Source organism: Felis catus, chromosome B3 (assembly GCF_018350175.1).
Source record: "Felis catus isolate Fca126 chromosome B3, F.catus_Fca126_mat1.0, whole genome shotgun sequence".
Taxonomy (NCBI): domain Eukaryota; kingdom Metazoa; phylum Chordata; class Mammalia; order Carnivora; family Felidae; genus Felis; species Felis catus.
Window position 1 is genome coordinate 132766431 of NC_058373.1, and position 14782 is coordinate 132781212.

Consider the following 14782-nt stretch of genomic DNA (forward strand, 5'->3'; position numbering starts at 1 on the left):
TCCCAGAATCAAATGACATAATTTACTTATATACACACACACGTATATAGACATGTATATTTACGTATACACATGCATTACATGAATACACCCATGTAGACGCAATAATACATTCTTGTAACTATAATATTTCAGTTACGATCACGGGAGGGGTAGAGTTGAAAGCCATGATAAAGATAGGACCGCCACTACTTAGAAGCCTTCATGAAGCACATAACTACCTGCCACACAGCCCCACACCTGCAAAAGAGCAGGTCACTTCTTTACCTGAGTGGCCCCTGATGGAAAACTCTAGAAATCATACAGTCCTTGAACAGTGCTTAGTGTTGCCCAGTTCTCTGCCAGTTCACCCAAGGCTGATTCAGGAGAGAAGGGGTCCATTCACCAGATCAAACAAATCACAGGTAAAGTCTATTCAACTCTAACCGGGGAGGAATTTGGACCTTCCAATAGCTACTACAACCAGTCACCTGCTTCTTTTTGTTCACCCGGAGACTGTGTATTATATGTGAGGGAATGATATCCTCTGGTATTCAGGGAAACACAGTCAAGGAAAGCAGTGAGGTCCCCACCTGCTGTCAGATACGTTCAACTCACCAACGTACCTTCTCCTAGGATCTGGAGTGCCAGGTGTTAAAAGTCTACCTGCTAAGAGGCCATTGGCTTGGGCCTGGGGATGCCGTTCTGTCCTTTACAAAGTGCCTTCCCTCCTTCACGATGAGCTGTTATTTTATATTAACAAGGCCAGTTTGGATGCCATTCTCTTTCCGGGGGTATCAACTTCAAAAACAGCTCTTTGTCTCCTGACTCCATGGTGGATGCCCCCGCTCCGAGTTCCAATTATTCCTTTGAGCTAATTCTATCTTAGCAAACTCAAAAAGCTCTGCCTTGTGCTATGTTGCTACCACCATCGACGGAGGCCCGAGCTTTAAGCGAAGTTAAGAGTTTGGGCCCAAACGACTCAATCCCCTCTTAGCGCCCGAATATCGTTTGGGGAGTTGCATACACACACACCAGAGGGAGAGTAAAACAAATGCGGACACATAAATGTATCCACTGTCGGGAAACAGCTAGTACAATCCAGCACGTTCCCTGGGGAGTAAGAGCTCACCCTCTGCCTTGGCCGGGACGGGGTCTGCCGGATTTCCAGCAGGAGATACGTGTGTGACGTGCATTCTCAATCCAGAGTGCTATGGATCGATGCCTACTCATCTTTTCAAATGCTTTTTTTTTTTTTTTCCCTCCTCCTTCAATCATGAAGAAAGTCTTAACTGCCGGTATGTGTCTAACACTTGCTAATCTCCTTTCTAATAAGGAGGCTAAGCCACAGGCGGGGACCTCCAGTAAACAGTAGTGGGAGCCAGGGAGGAAGGTAGAGAGGGAGGTGAGAACAGCACCAAAGAGAAGCAAAAGAACTCAAGTCAGGGAGGTTCCCAGATCGTGATTTTGCACCACAATAAGATTTCAAAAATAGTTTTGGGGACGAGCGTAGGTTTGCCAACTTTTTATTTTGCCAAGTAAGGAGACTGAACTCACTGTCTTGAGCTTATTTTTCTCTTTGCCTGGGACCCAGGGAAGAGTTCATCTTTGAATGCTTATTTATGCATATCTGTCTGCCCCCCGCACCCACCCCCACCACCGGACTCCGTGCCCAAGCATCCCCTCTGCCCGCCTTCCACGCGGGAGGCCCCTCGGTGTCCAGGAACCACTGAAATAGACCCGACTGGGTCCCAGATCTGAGAATTATTACTTATTTTCTCATTTTGCTTGAGAATGTTTCACATTTCCTTATCTTCCTTGAGAGAATTTCTGTGAAACACCTTTTCTAAGGTGATAGAACTACGGAGTCATCGCAAAAAAAGTCAACACATTTTACACTGGATTCATTTCAACCCCTGATAAGAAAGTAGTATATATGCTTCTAATGGAAATGAATTCTAACAAAAGGGTGTATTCACACTTTCAGCCCAGGGGCCTGACCTACAACGGCCGAGAACACATGTGCAAAGAATGTGAATGGCTTCTTTTATAGGCAGCAGCAACAGAAGAGCAAATGACCAAAGACTCTCTATCCATTTATCTTGACATAAACCTACTCTATGGCCAGCCGAGATGACTATTCTAAAGGAAACCAACTTGTAGAGTCTGGACCAGAACCAAGGCTTTCGGCAACAGCTAAAGATTGAGGCCAGCTTAATTTCTGAATTCTTAGAAGACAAAGACCATCTAGACTAGTGTGGCCTGCACGGTGCCCGTGTTTAAAAAAAAAAAAAAAAAAAAAAAAAAAAAATCTCCCTTATCCCTCGAGACCAGAACTCTCTATCTGGCCTCTCCATCCCTCGAAAACAGTTTGCAAAGGGCCTTTGACATCAAGAGCTGTTCGCTGAACGGACAAATGAACGAACGCCCCTGTTTACCTTGTTATCTTTCAGAACACAAGAAACAACTGACTTCGAAATCTTTTCGGTTAATTCTCATTTAAATAAAAGATAGATTTTAATCTTGTTTCCAATTATCAGTCAGGACCATCCCTTCTCAACGGATAACCGTTGCAATCATTTTAAGAGCTACCATAAAATGAGTGTTTACCTGCCAAGCACCGTGCCCAGTATTTTATAAGAATTATTTTATTCCATTCCCATGTCGTCTCTACCCGGTAAATATCCCTCTTCCCATTTTACAGATGGGGAAATGGAGGCTCAGACCCCTTACCATTATTTTCTAGGAATCTACAGCTCAAAAGTCACACCCGAAGTCATTCAGCTAGGAAGAGGAAAGCTGGACTCTGGAAGTGTGGCCCTAACATCCGCTGCGTCCCCCCTGGGAACCTTGGGCCACGTCACTAAAACCAAGGCCCCCCCAGGGCCTGGCCACACCACAGCCAACGCCCTGATTGCAAAGCCATTCCGTCCAGCCAGACTAACCCATTTCTTTCAAGAGAGTTGGTGCAACTCAAAAATGGCGTATGAGGGACCAAAACTCTGAAATTTGTTTTAAATAAATCAAGTTCTCCAGAATTCACAAACCCGTTCCACCTGCTTTAGCTTCTGATGACAAGGGGCCCACAGGTTCCTGTGGAAGCTGCTTCCCTCCCCCCCTCGTGATGTCTCGCTTTGTGACCTTGCTTCGTGACCTTGCTTTGTGACTTCTGTGGCTCTAAGTTTCCCTATAAAAAAAATTTTTTTTTCAACGTTTTGTTTATTTTTGGGACAGAGAGAGACAGAGCATGAACGGGGGAGGGGCAGAGAGAGAGGGAGACACAGGATCGGAAACAGGCTCCAGGCTCTGAGCCATCAGCCCAGAGCCCGACGCGGGGCTCGAACTCCCGGACCTCGAGATGGTGACCTGGCTGAAGTCGGACGCTCAACCGACGGCGCCACCCAGGCGACCCCTCTAAGTTTCCCTATATAGGGAATACAAACTCTTACAACCTACCTCACGAAAATGAATGCAATAACCAAGGGAAATAGCAAAAACGCTTTAGGGGAAAAAAATAAATGCCTTCTGAAACTAAGGTGCTAATATCATACCTTTTCCAAATCATACAGGTTATGGCAAATTAGAGCGGGCACTTACAAGGCCAAAGCGTAGCTCCAGAAACTCTCTGTTACATATATGGGTATTTCCATTTAATTAAAGGTTTCCAGGAAACACCTAGAGCCATTATCAAAGGTGCTAACTGGGCAGCCAATAGGAAAAATCCTTGCAGGTCTATGAATCAGTCCTTGGGAGGGTTTTTCGTTTTGTTTATTAACATTTGTGACTCAGGCATAACTTCCCTTGGTATTAAAGTAACCGGGAGCAGAGATGAATTGCCCAATTTTTAATTACATCTGGCCTCCTTGTATCCCACGCCGTAAGCACCCTGTCTATGAGGGACCATGAGAACAAGTCATCTGTCGTTGGCTGTTCTGAAAGGACTCCGGTGTCTGCAGGGCTTATGGCCACTAAAATAAAGCGTTCTAGCCTTCTAAGAACCTAACACACACACTTCTTTGTGTGACTTTAAAAACTGGCTGAGATAATGGGATCATCACGGAAAACATGCTGAACTGTGTTCGTTGACTGTTTTCACACCGTGTAACCTGTCCAGCCGTCTCTGCTTCCCAAGGCATCAGACTCCATTTTGAACAAGCATTTCTTTTTTCCTTTCTGGAGTCTCTCATTTTCTCCATTGTATTAATTCAGAGGAAAAAAAGACCTCATAAATGTCATTTCATATTCCAAGCAATTTGCTATAGGCAACTACACCATTACTTTGTACAAATAAATTTACATAAATCATTATTAGAATGTTTTATCTTAGCAACATTATTTGGTTCCCAGAGCACAAATTAAATGCATGCTTAAAGCAGAATATTTTAAAGTTATTCCTATATTGTTTATGAGACAGGATTAGAAATTTCCATCTAATCTTTCTTTCATAATGGAATTCCTTTAGTTTTCTTTGTACATTTAGAAACCACATGCATCATTTTCTGGGGGCGGGGGGAGGGGGTGGTCTTGAAGCAAGCAATGCCAAGAGATGATTCTGCCACACTGGGTTCCTTTTCCAGAGACTCTTCCCTTTGATTCCATGGGTTCGGTTTTTTTTTTTTTTTCAACGTTTATTTATTTTTTTGGGACAGAGAGAGACAGAGCATGAACGGGGGAGGGGCAGAGAGAGAGGGAGACACAGAATCGGAAACAGGCTCCAGGCTCTGAGCCATCAGCCCAGAGCCCGACGCGGGGCTCAAACTCACAGACCGCGAGATCGTGACCTGGCTGAAGTCGGACGCTTAACCGACTGCGCCACCCAGGCGCCCCCATGGGTTCGGTTTTGAACACTGATTGGGAAGGCCAGAAACCAGGGAAATTAATACCATCTCGTGAATAAATGGGTTTTTGTTTGATATTATTCTGCAAGCAGACTAGTCTTTGGTTGTGGTTTGGCTTTTTTTTTTTTTTTTTTAATATACACATTTGTAAATAAACTGCCTGAAAACAGAGCTCAGTTCCTCCTGGCTATTTGTGTTGGGAAGGAGCCTGTTTGAATCAACTGCACTGCACATGGCAAGTCTTCACAGGCTAGAGTTCTACCCGCCCCCTAGATCTGAAAATAAAACCTCTCTCCCTGTGTCAAATGTAGCGCCCCGGGTTAACACAAGCCGGGCTTGTGGATGTCCAGGGTAATGGATGGAAGGGGACGACGGGTCCTGCTACTTTCTGGCTCTGGAGAGTCACATAGCGATTCCGTGCCTCACCTTCTCATCGAGGGCTGGTCTTAGCTCTCTTCCAGTGTGTGGTCTGGGAGCAGGTCCCAAGCCAGTGTCAAGGAAGGGGGGCCCACACGGTCAAGGAGGGCACTCCTAGAGAAGGATGAGCAAGGCGGTCCAGTGGAGTGCTTAAGAGCAGTTCAGACCTGGATTCCATCCAAACCTTTCTGCCTCCGCTACCTCAGCGAGAATGAGATTACATGTACCTGCCTCCAAAGTTTGTTACGAGGATGAAAGGAGGCAGCACAGGCAAAAAGCTTAGAACAGCGTGACTCCGAAAAGGCACCTACACAGTAGCTGACGTTAATCTTGAAGGATGACCAGTGGGGTCAAGCTGGGGTGGTCATATAATTGGTTGTCCATACTAGGATATTTCTGGGTGTGAAAGGGAAGACTGCATGATAATTGCATTAGGTAACTGGCAAAGGCTTGCACAGCCCCAGGCCTCCTGGGGCGGACGCGATTACCTTGACTCCACACCATCACCACTCAGTACCTGATAAAGAAACCAGGTAACAATTACCTCTTACATATTTGACAACTCATCCTACCATTCAAGGCTCTTTCGCACATCGTATCTGAGCCTCCCATAAACTATGTGAAAAAACGTTGAGCTGGGTGAGTTGCCTTTTAATGAGGAGCAAAGAAAGAAAAGCGTAGAAAACGTGTGGGATCTTCCACGATGACCCAGTGTGGCAAGGACAAGGGTACCCCAAGTAGATCTCATGCTCCTCTGTACTTACTTCCCAGCCTCCCGTCAACAAGGGAGGGTCATGCTACTAATTCTGGCCAATGGACTGTGGATGTGAAACTGGTCTGGGTCACTTCTGGTCTAAGGCACTTAAGAAAGGGCGTGTGTTTTCAATTCTTTTTTTCACATGCCACAGCAGCCAGGAAGGCACGTGTTGAAATGCAGGTGTCACGGGAGGGAGAAGGCTCAGATCCTCATAACTGGATGGAGGGTGGCCACACTGGCACAAACCAGTGAGTGAGAAATAAACTTCTGTTGCGCTAACCCTGAGATGTGGGGAATACTGTTCACCCTCCCGAGGGTAAAAAGCCAGTAGCCTTGGCTCAGCTACTTATTAGGAGTAAGAACCCACTTCTCCAACTCTGATAGCTGGAGTAGTTTCCACTCAACAATACCAGAGAATCCCCACCAGATTGGGAAAATATTGCCAAGATTAAATGGCATGGCTTACTCATGCTCAGTCTTCAATGCTTACTTGATTTAAAACAAAATATTTATTTGGTTTAAAATACGATCGTTCACGCCAAGTAAAAAGGGGAAAAGTTCCAAGATGCAGGGTGTGTTTTTATTTGGTGCTGATTTGCTCCAACATTCAGTTTACCCCCAAGAAGCCTGGATGCCTCATTTCCAAGACAGCGCTAATAGGTAAGTAAGTTTCTGACATGAAGTAGCCTCAAGGTCACGTCCAGATTTACTTGTAGGTTAAATGGATGAATGGAAAAATCCCCATCCAGAATATGGTCAGTTTGCCTCTCTTATGCAAATCCTACTCACCCCTCAAACTTCTTTTCTTCATGGTGCAAAATATTCTGCACCTCAACTTTTTCAAACACTTGTGTCACACAAGGGTCTAGGCGATTTGCTAGGATGACAATTTTTTTCCACAAAGGGTCAGTCAACATTTACGATTTCTGACGGACCTGTTCAACTCTTGCCATTACGCAAAAGCTGCCATAGATAATCCAAAAATGAATGTGACTGCGTCCCAGTGCAACTTTATTTAGGGAAACTGAAATCTGAGTTCCATTTAATTTTCATGCGGCACAAAACATTCTTCTTCTTTGAATTTTTTCCAACCATTTAAAAATGCAGAAACCGTGGTGCCTGGGTGGTTCAGTCGGTGAAGCGTCCAATTTCAGCTCAGGTTATGATCTCACGGTCTGTGAGTGCGAGCCCCGCGTCGGGCTCTGTGCTGACAGCTCGGCGCCTGGAGCCTGCTTCGGATTCTGGGTCTCCCTCTCTCTCTCTCTCTCTCTGCCCCTCCCCCACTAGCGCTCGGGCTCTCTCTCTCAAAAATAAATAAACATTAAAAAATAATTATTGAGAAAAAACCTCTAGAAACCAGTCTCCGCCTGTGCACCACACATGAACAAGCAGCAAACCGCACCAGGCCCAGGAGCCCGACGGGCCCCTTGACGGAGCCTTGGATTAGGCTTAGAAGACAAAGGCCCACAATCACTGTAGTGAGAGGACAGCACAGACTGTTATTCTAGCTCTTCTGCTTCCGGGTGGCAGGGGACCCAGGGCTCCATGTTCGGGAAGGCCTGAGCTCCTGGGTCAGCAAGCCCCTCGGCTCCGGCTCCGGGAGCACTGGATCACACTGAGGCGGGGGGGGACCGTGGCCAGGACAGGCCCGACAGGATGGGCAGGAGTCTCGGCAGGGAACGTCAGTAGCACCTTTAAGACCCAGCGAAAGCCACCATTGCTTTATCCAAAAGCGGCCCGGGGAAAGAGCTAGGCGTGGGCAGCATTTGCCGAGCTATCCCAGAGCAAATCAGGACACTTGGCTCCCTGACTGGGGCCCCAGCTTCAGCCTTGAGACTTCCACTGAATTCCGGCTTTCAGAAATCTCAACACTGACCTGCAAACTCGTGTTCTTGGCTTAGGCTTCCTACCCTTCAAAACCAGCAGGTACTGACCTCACGCGGCCTCTGGCTTATCCCCAGGCCTTGTCAAGCCTCAGCTGCCATGCGGAGCTTGGAGGGGAGGGAAACAGGTGGGGAAGAGAAGAGTAAAGCATCAGGTAGACAAGAGGAGGCCACGCGCGAGCAGGCCCAAAGAAGCAAAAAAGGCCAGCAAGGTAGCAGCCAAGCCGGGGGGGGGGGGGGGGGGGGGTGAGGCAACAATGACCACTGTCCCTGAAGGCGGCTGCCAGCCAAGCCCCCTCCACAACGGGGCAAGTGGAGTTTCCCCAGGGACACCTTATGGGACCCAGGCTCAGAGGGGGAAGCTGGCTCTGGCTGGGACACTGGATCAGTGTCCTCTGAACCCTGTCTGGCCCACGCAGCCAGGGCTCTCACTGCCCAGGCTCACAGGGGGCTCATTCCCACCCTCCTATCCAGGTGCCATGTTGTTCCCCTTCCCTCAGCCTGGCCAGATGAGCCACAGCCAAAAAAAAAAAAAAAAAAAAAAAAAAAAAAAAAAAAAGCCCCCCCCCCCGGAGGCCCTCCCTCTTCCATGAATTCTTCCCTAATTATTTCAATCCCAATCCTCAAAGTCTCTCAATTCCCTCAACCAAAGAGGGAACCATTAATTAGTACGCAGCACTGGCCCTAAACTGAGCACCACCATCTGCCATTTTCTTACGAGTGAGTCACGGATCTTTGGCTAAGCCGTGACTCTGGGAGGCGAGCTCCGTGCCTTCGATTTTTTCTTTTTTTCTTTTTTATTCCCATCTGCCCCAAGAACACGTAACGGGTACTCCGCAATACTTACTACATTCAGTCAAAAGATACATTGGAAAGATTAACATAATTCAAGTAAAACATGGCATTATGGGAAAGAGACTGATTTACAGGAACTATGGCAGAAGCGAGTTTCTGTATGAAGACGCCCAGCAGTGTTCCTGTTGCTCTGTGTATCTGTGACACTCCAAAATTTTAAATAAAGATGTGATTGAATGTTTTCATTACCTTAATGCCTAAATTGGATTGACCACATTGTCAGTCTGATCAGCTGCATAAATTAATCATTGAGAAGATTGGGAGGAAGAGGGGGAGGGTCCCAATTGATGAAGCAACAATCAATTTGGCATTTGCATTTAAATATAGCTTTGGTATTTCATTTATTCAGTGCAATCTCCCTGGGGGGGGGGGGGAGGGGGATGGAGGCAGAGCCTGGTTACCTGAGTCAGAATGGGTCCAAGACACCGAGGTCAGCATTGCTCCAGTCACAGGAAGGACAGAGAGGCCTCCATAATCACGAGAACGCTGGTCTTCTAGGAGACGACGCTTCTAGTGACTGGTAGAGAGGAGCAGAAGAAAGGCGGGATCAGACCGGAGGAGGAGAGAGGACCCGCTCAAAACAATGGCTGTCATCTGGCCTGACTCTAAAAGCTGCAACCCTTGGGGCTGGGGGGGGGGAGGGAATCAATTGCAACAGTTACCTCTTATTTCTTGGGAAGTTATTGAACCACTGGGCCTTTCACAACAGAGTATTCTTTTTTTTTTTTTTAATTTTTTTTTTCAATGTTTATTTATTTTTGGGACAGAGAGAGACAGAGCATGAATGGGGGAGGGGCAGAGAGAGAGGGAGACACAGAATCAGAAGCAGGCTCCAGGCTCCGAGCCATCAGCCCAGAGCCCGACGCGGGGCTCGAACTCAGGGACCGCGAGATCGTGACCTGGCTGAAGTCGGACGCCCAACCGACTGCGCCACCCAGGCGCCCCCACAACAGAGTATTCTTACAACTGCCTCATGGGGCACAGAGGGACCCAGAAATTTGAAAATGCGTGCCACAGATATCATGAGATTATCTTACTTTACTACAACGGCCATGTGACATTCGTGAGATCATTTTACTTCACTATAGCTGTCTACATACTATAAACACTTGTCTATATACTATAAACACTCTATACACTACAAAGGAGAAACATCAGAGCACCACTCCCGGCCAGCGTTCCAGCATGTGGACCAGCCTCGATCCACTGGGCGGACCGAATACACAGGCTGCAAAGCCAATGATGCTCTTTCCTGCTGCTTTAAAATAAAATTCCTCTGGCTCTCCTCCTGGAGGAAGAGATCCCATCAAGCTCCAACTCACTAAATGGGCTGCAAACTACTGGCCCACATTTAACCAATAATCTTGCAAAAATAGGAAAGTTGGTACATGAGATAGATTGCATAATAATCTGTGATGGAAGATATTTTTTTTTTAGCCTACGCCTCAAAGAAGACAAATGGATAGACTCTCTCACGAAAAGAACGAGCTTATCCTGTGCGCTTCAGTGTAGAGAACGTGAGGAAATAAATTCATCAGGTCAGTGATTCTCAAACTATGGTCCCCGGAACATCAGCAGTGGCATCGTCACCTGAGAGTTTGTTCGAAATACAAATTCTTGGCCCCCACCCAAGATCTACTGAATCGGAATATTCGGAGGTGTGGACCCAGCAATCCGTTTTAACTAGCCCTCCAAGTAATCCTGACAAAACCTGGATTCTTCACTGATCCACCTATTCAAAGACACCCCTCCTGTTGTTGTCAAGTCAAATCACCCTACTATACTGCACATTAAGCTTCAATTAAAGGCAAAGCATTGAACCAAGGATTGGGGAGGGCGGAAGAGTCAGAGAGAGAACGAACGTGGTGATGAAGTCCCTGCCTTTCAGAAACGTGTCGTCCACCCGGGAGGGGAGGCGGAGGGGAGGCGAGCCGAGCAGCAGGCAACCCGAGTACAGACAGTGTTACTTCCTCTAATACACAGCTGCAGGGTTTCTGAGGACACATCCGTTTCAGGTTGGGGTGGAGAGAGCAGGGAAGGGAAAGCGTCGAGACAATCACAATAATCACAGGCCCTGAGATCCGGACAGGATTTTGACAGGCGGGGACAGGCCAAGGCTGTAGCAAAGGCCCAGAGGCAAGAGAGTGTGCGGGGCCATCCGAGTTCTTGGAGCCACCAGCTCGGGCTGAGAAACCTGTAAGGCGGTCTGGGTGAGACAAGGTTGCTTCCAAGCACAGACAGGTAAGTGCTAGGGGCTTGTGACTTCTCTTTCCTGTGTGAAGACCACCAAGTGGCACCTGCCGCTTCTGGTTAGAAACGGATGTCTGATAAACCAGGTGACTTAGAGATTCCTAAAGCCAGTTTGCTTTTCGGTACTTTTGTTTTTTATTACTGCGCTTTTTAAAGGGGTGCACACCTCAGCGGCTTTAAGGGTTAACCGCTGAAGAGTCCTGCGCAGGAGGAAGACGCAGAAGAAAATTTGAAAGGAGGCACAAGAAGCTAGAGGTCACAGCAGCCTCGGGCCATTCTGCAGAGGGGCAAAATGTTACCATACCTAAAGGGCCCCTGAAGACATCTGTGGTTTTAGTTTGATAAAATAATTCATACGGATAGTGGTGTGCCTTTAATCGTGGGGAAAAAAAGATTCAGCCAAGGGATGGGGAGAGGGAAGAAATGGGTAAAGGGCTCAAAAGGTACAGACTTCTAGTTATAAAATAAATACGTCACCTGTGTAAGTAATGCACAGCACGGTGACTACAGTTAATAATACCATATTGCATATTTGAAAGTTGCCGAGAGAATAGATCTTCAAGGTTCTCATCAGAAGAAAAGTTTTGTAACTACATAAGGTGACGGGTACTAACCAGACTTCTACTGTGGTGACCATTTTACAATGTACACGAATCTCAAATCACTACGTTGTACATCTGAAACTAACATGTCAATGATCATAACTTCCATTTAAACAAATTAAAACAGGTAAGAAAAATGTTAAACCAACCTTCAGCATCTCCACTTAGAAAAAAAAAAAGGACTTTTCACCATCAAGAAGGCACGGCTTTTGCCTCTAGAAAACTGACATAAATAGACGGCTTTATTGCTTGACGCCGCTCGGTGCACGAGGGGACACTGAAACGTTCTGACGTCGTGCAAGACTGATAGAAACGAAGCGGGGTTCAGAATCGGGGATATGTGGTTGCTTATCCGGTTCTGCCATTTGGCCATCTGAGTCACTGTGCATAAGGGACCCGGTCCCTGAAACCTCAGTTCTACACTGATCCCGAACGAGAGACAAGAACTTGCCCCACCTTCGTTGAAATGTAAGGAAAAACACAGACAGGAAATTGCTAGACAATTACAAAGCACCATGCTACTGTAAGGCACAGAATTATCCTGCTCATTGAGACATCTGGGTACTAATACTTGTTGTCTTGGCCCTTGAAAACAGAAAAATAAAAAATTTCCTATGCCCTTGAGACTCACCTTTCAAATACCTGCAGGGATAGCAGTCCTAAGGAACAAACTTGGCATCAACAAAACCATTCTCCCAAGAAACCTCTCACGGTAAATTTTTTACTCAGAAATTGTTTTTAATTTTATTTCTCTGACCACAATAGAGCATCCAGTTATCTTTCAGCAGTTCCTGGTGAGCACAACTCAGTCTTCAGCAACACTGACGTATACGATGGCGATAATTTATCATCTCTGCAGTAGTTTAGTCCCAGATGGACCATTTACTAATTTATTTCCATATGTAACTGGCAGAGAGATTAATCAGGCTTCCAACTTGGAAACCTGAATTGCGCTTTATTCCCTTAACAGGCTAACTCTGGACAAGAGGAAGTACACGTTTACACAGAAAGCCAAGAGTGCCTCTGAAAAAGCCTGTCGACCTCAGACACAGGCCTTTAAACACACGCGCGTGCACACGCGCGCGCGCACACACACACACACACATTCACTCACTCACACAGCTTGTTCCTTATGTCAACTTGGAGGCCTGGCTCTTTCTTTAGATACTCCTGGGCTCTTCCCATAGGGGCGGGGTCTGACGCCAGGGCTGCAGGCAGAAGTAAGCTCGGAGACGTAATGCCAATCAGCTCTAGCTGCAGCCCCGTTCCATGCCCCTCCCTGTGTGCAAGCACAGGGTCTCATATTTCTGAAACTGAAGAGATCTTTTTGCCACGGTGCTGCGCCCAGCTGGCCCGGCTCTGTGGTGCCCAGGCACTGGAAAGTATGTGCTTTCTTTTTTCCACTCTTTTTAAGGGTCTGAACTTGACCGAGTTCAGCAGCTGCCGCTGTGTCCTCAGCGCGGCGATGGCTAAGGAATTGTTAGCACTGCTCCCAGGGCCCCTGATTTAAACTCGAGTCCACTTTTGTTTTTAATTCTACTCCCATGATATCAGCCTTTAGCCAAGAGTGGGTAACCGGATTGTTGTTCGATGATGGCGTTTACGTAGAGAAAGCCGGCCAACCCCAACACAAGGCAGAAAGCCGGAGCCGACCGGTGATGCCTTAAGTGAAACCCAAGGCCACAGCCAAGAAGGCTCGGCAGACAGGAGGACCATGTAGAGAGGTTATCAGCTGGATCCACACGCCTGGGTCACTAACCAACCATGTGGCTTTGGAGAAGTCCCTTCACAGTTCAGACTTACAATTCTCTCCCCTGTTAATATGAGGAGTTCAGCTCCCTAAGGTTCCTTCTGGCTGTAAAATCTCGTGATTCTATAAATATGAGAAAAGAAATCAGCCGTTCACTTGGAGCCTCTGGAGCCTCAGTATATCCCTGTGAGCAGAGGACATGAGCACTGGAGACTGTTTAATGACGGAGATCTTTATGAGGTCTTAAGGATTCAATGAAATATGACAGCTTGCAGTACTGTTCTAGGTATTGCAAAAGCTACTCAAGTCCATGAGTCATGGTCCTCTGTCTTTAATACGCTTACACCTCAGTTAATGACAGACACAACTAATCTTAATACCGTGCAGTTCAGTGCTATAATTGCAGAAAAGGAAATTGTTATGGGAACATGAAGGATGGAGAAATCATCCCACTGAGGGTGAGAGGGAGACTTGTGTAAGGTTTTATGGGAGAACCGGAAAGATGGGAATAAAGGCATCTGGGCCAAGGCAGTGGCCAGAGCAAAGGCCCAGAAACTTCCCGGCATGGCCGGGACACGGCATGCAGTACCCCAGGGCAATGCCACAAGATGCTCAAGGAAAAGGAGATCTAGAGACAAAGTGATGAAGTTCTGGGGTGACGGCAGGGGGTCCGGAGCCGACAGCCAGGAAAGAATTCTTGCAGACGTCTCTGGTGTCAAAAGGTGATTTTATTAAAGCACAGAGACAGGACCCTGAGCAGGAAGTGCTGCACAGGTAACTGATTATATATCCTCAGGTTGGGAGGGGGTTAGGGATAAAATAAGTCCCTAAGGAATTTTTGGAAGCAAGGTTTCCAGGACCTAGGTGTTGTTAGGAAAATGCTGTTTATTACCATGCAGTAAGACCTCCGTCACGAGACCCTTCAGATGTATATCAGGGGGTCATAAGCTTGGAGTATGATTGCCAGCATGTATCTTGGGGCAGGTGAGATAAAGGAAGTTTCCAAAGGGATTTTTGTATGTTAAAGTAGACTTACAGGACCCTGGGGGAAGGGGGTGGCGGTCAGGATGACGTTAAGCCAAGATTGCCTTTTGCTCCTAGCAAAGTGTCATCATCGAGGCAGCTGAGCTCCTAGAGGGAGGTCACTCTGCCAGTTTCAAGGACTTGTCAATGGGCTGTAGGCAGTAAGGGAATTTCATTTTTCATTCGCTTTAGTTTCCCACAGCACCATGGCAAGCACTTAAACACTTTGTTCTTGGGTAGCCAGGAGTGTCGGAGGCCCATCCCACATATCCCACCTGGGGAGGGAGGGGTGTCGGTTGTCTGTATTTTGCCCTCAGCTTGCCTCACACTCCCTCAGCAAAAGAGCTGAAGAGGGACCGGTGGGGAAAGCCCTGGACGCCGGCCTCCGGACTGGCTTTTACCCTGTGACACCAAGAACCTCCAGAAGT

General features: G+C 47.2%; 1 protein-coding gene across 5 annotated transcripts in view; it reads right to left on the reverse strand.

Moving 5' to 3' along the window:
- Window positions 1-14782, reverse strand: part of FOXN3 (forkhead box N3) — a 403882-nt gene that overhangs the window by 279268 nt on the left and 109832 nt on the right. For all 5 annotated transcript variants that reach the window (XM_045060356.1, XM_011283437.4, XM_045060357.1 and 2 more), the window contains exon 2: window positions 9131-9246. The gene's annotated coding sequence lies outside the window, so the exon portion shown is untranslated. The remainder of the gene's footprint in view (window positions 1-9130; window positions 9247-14782) is intronic.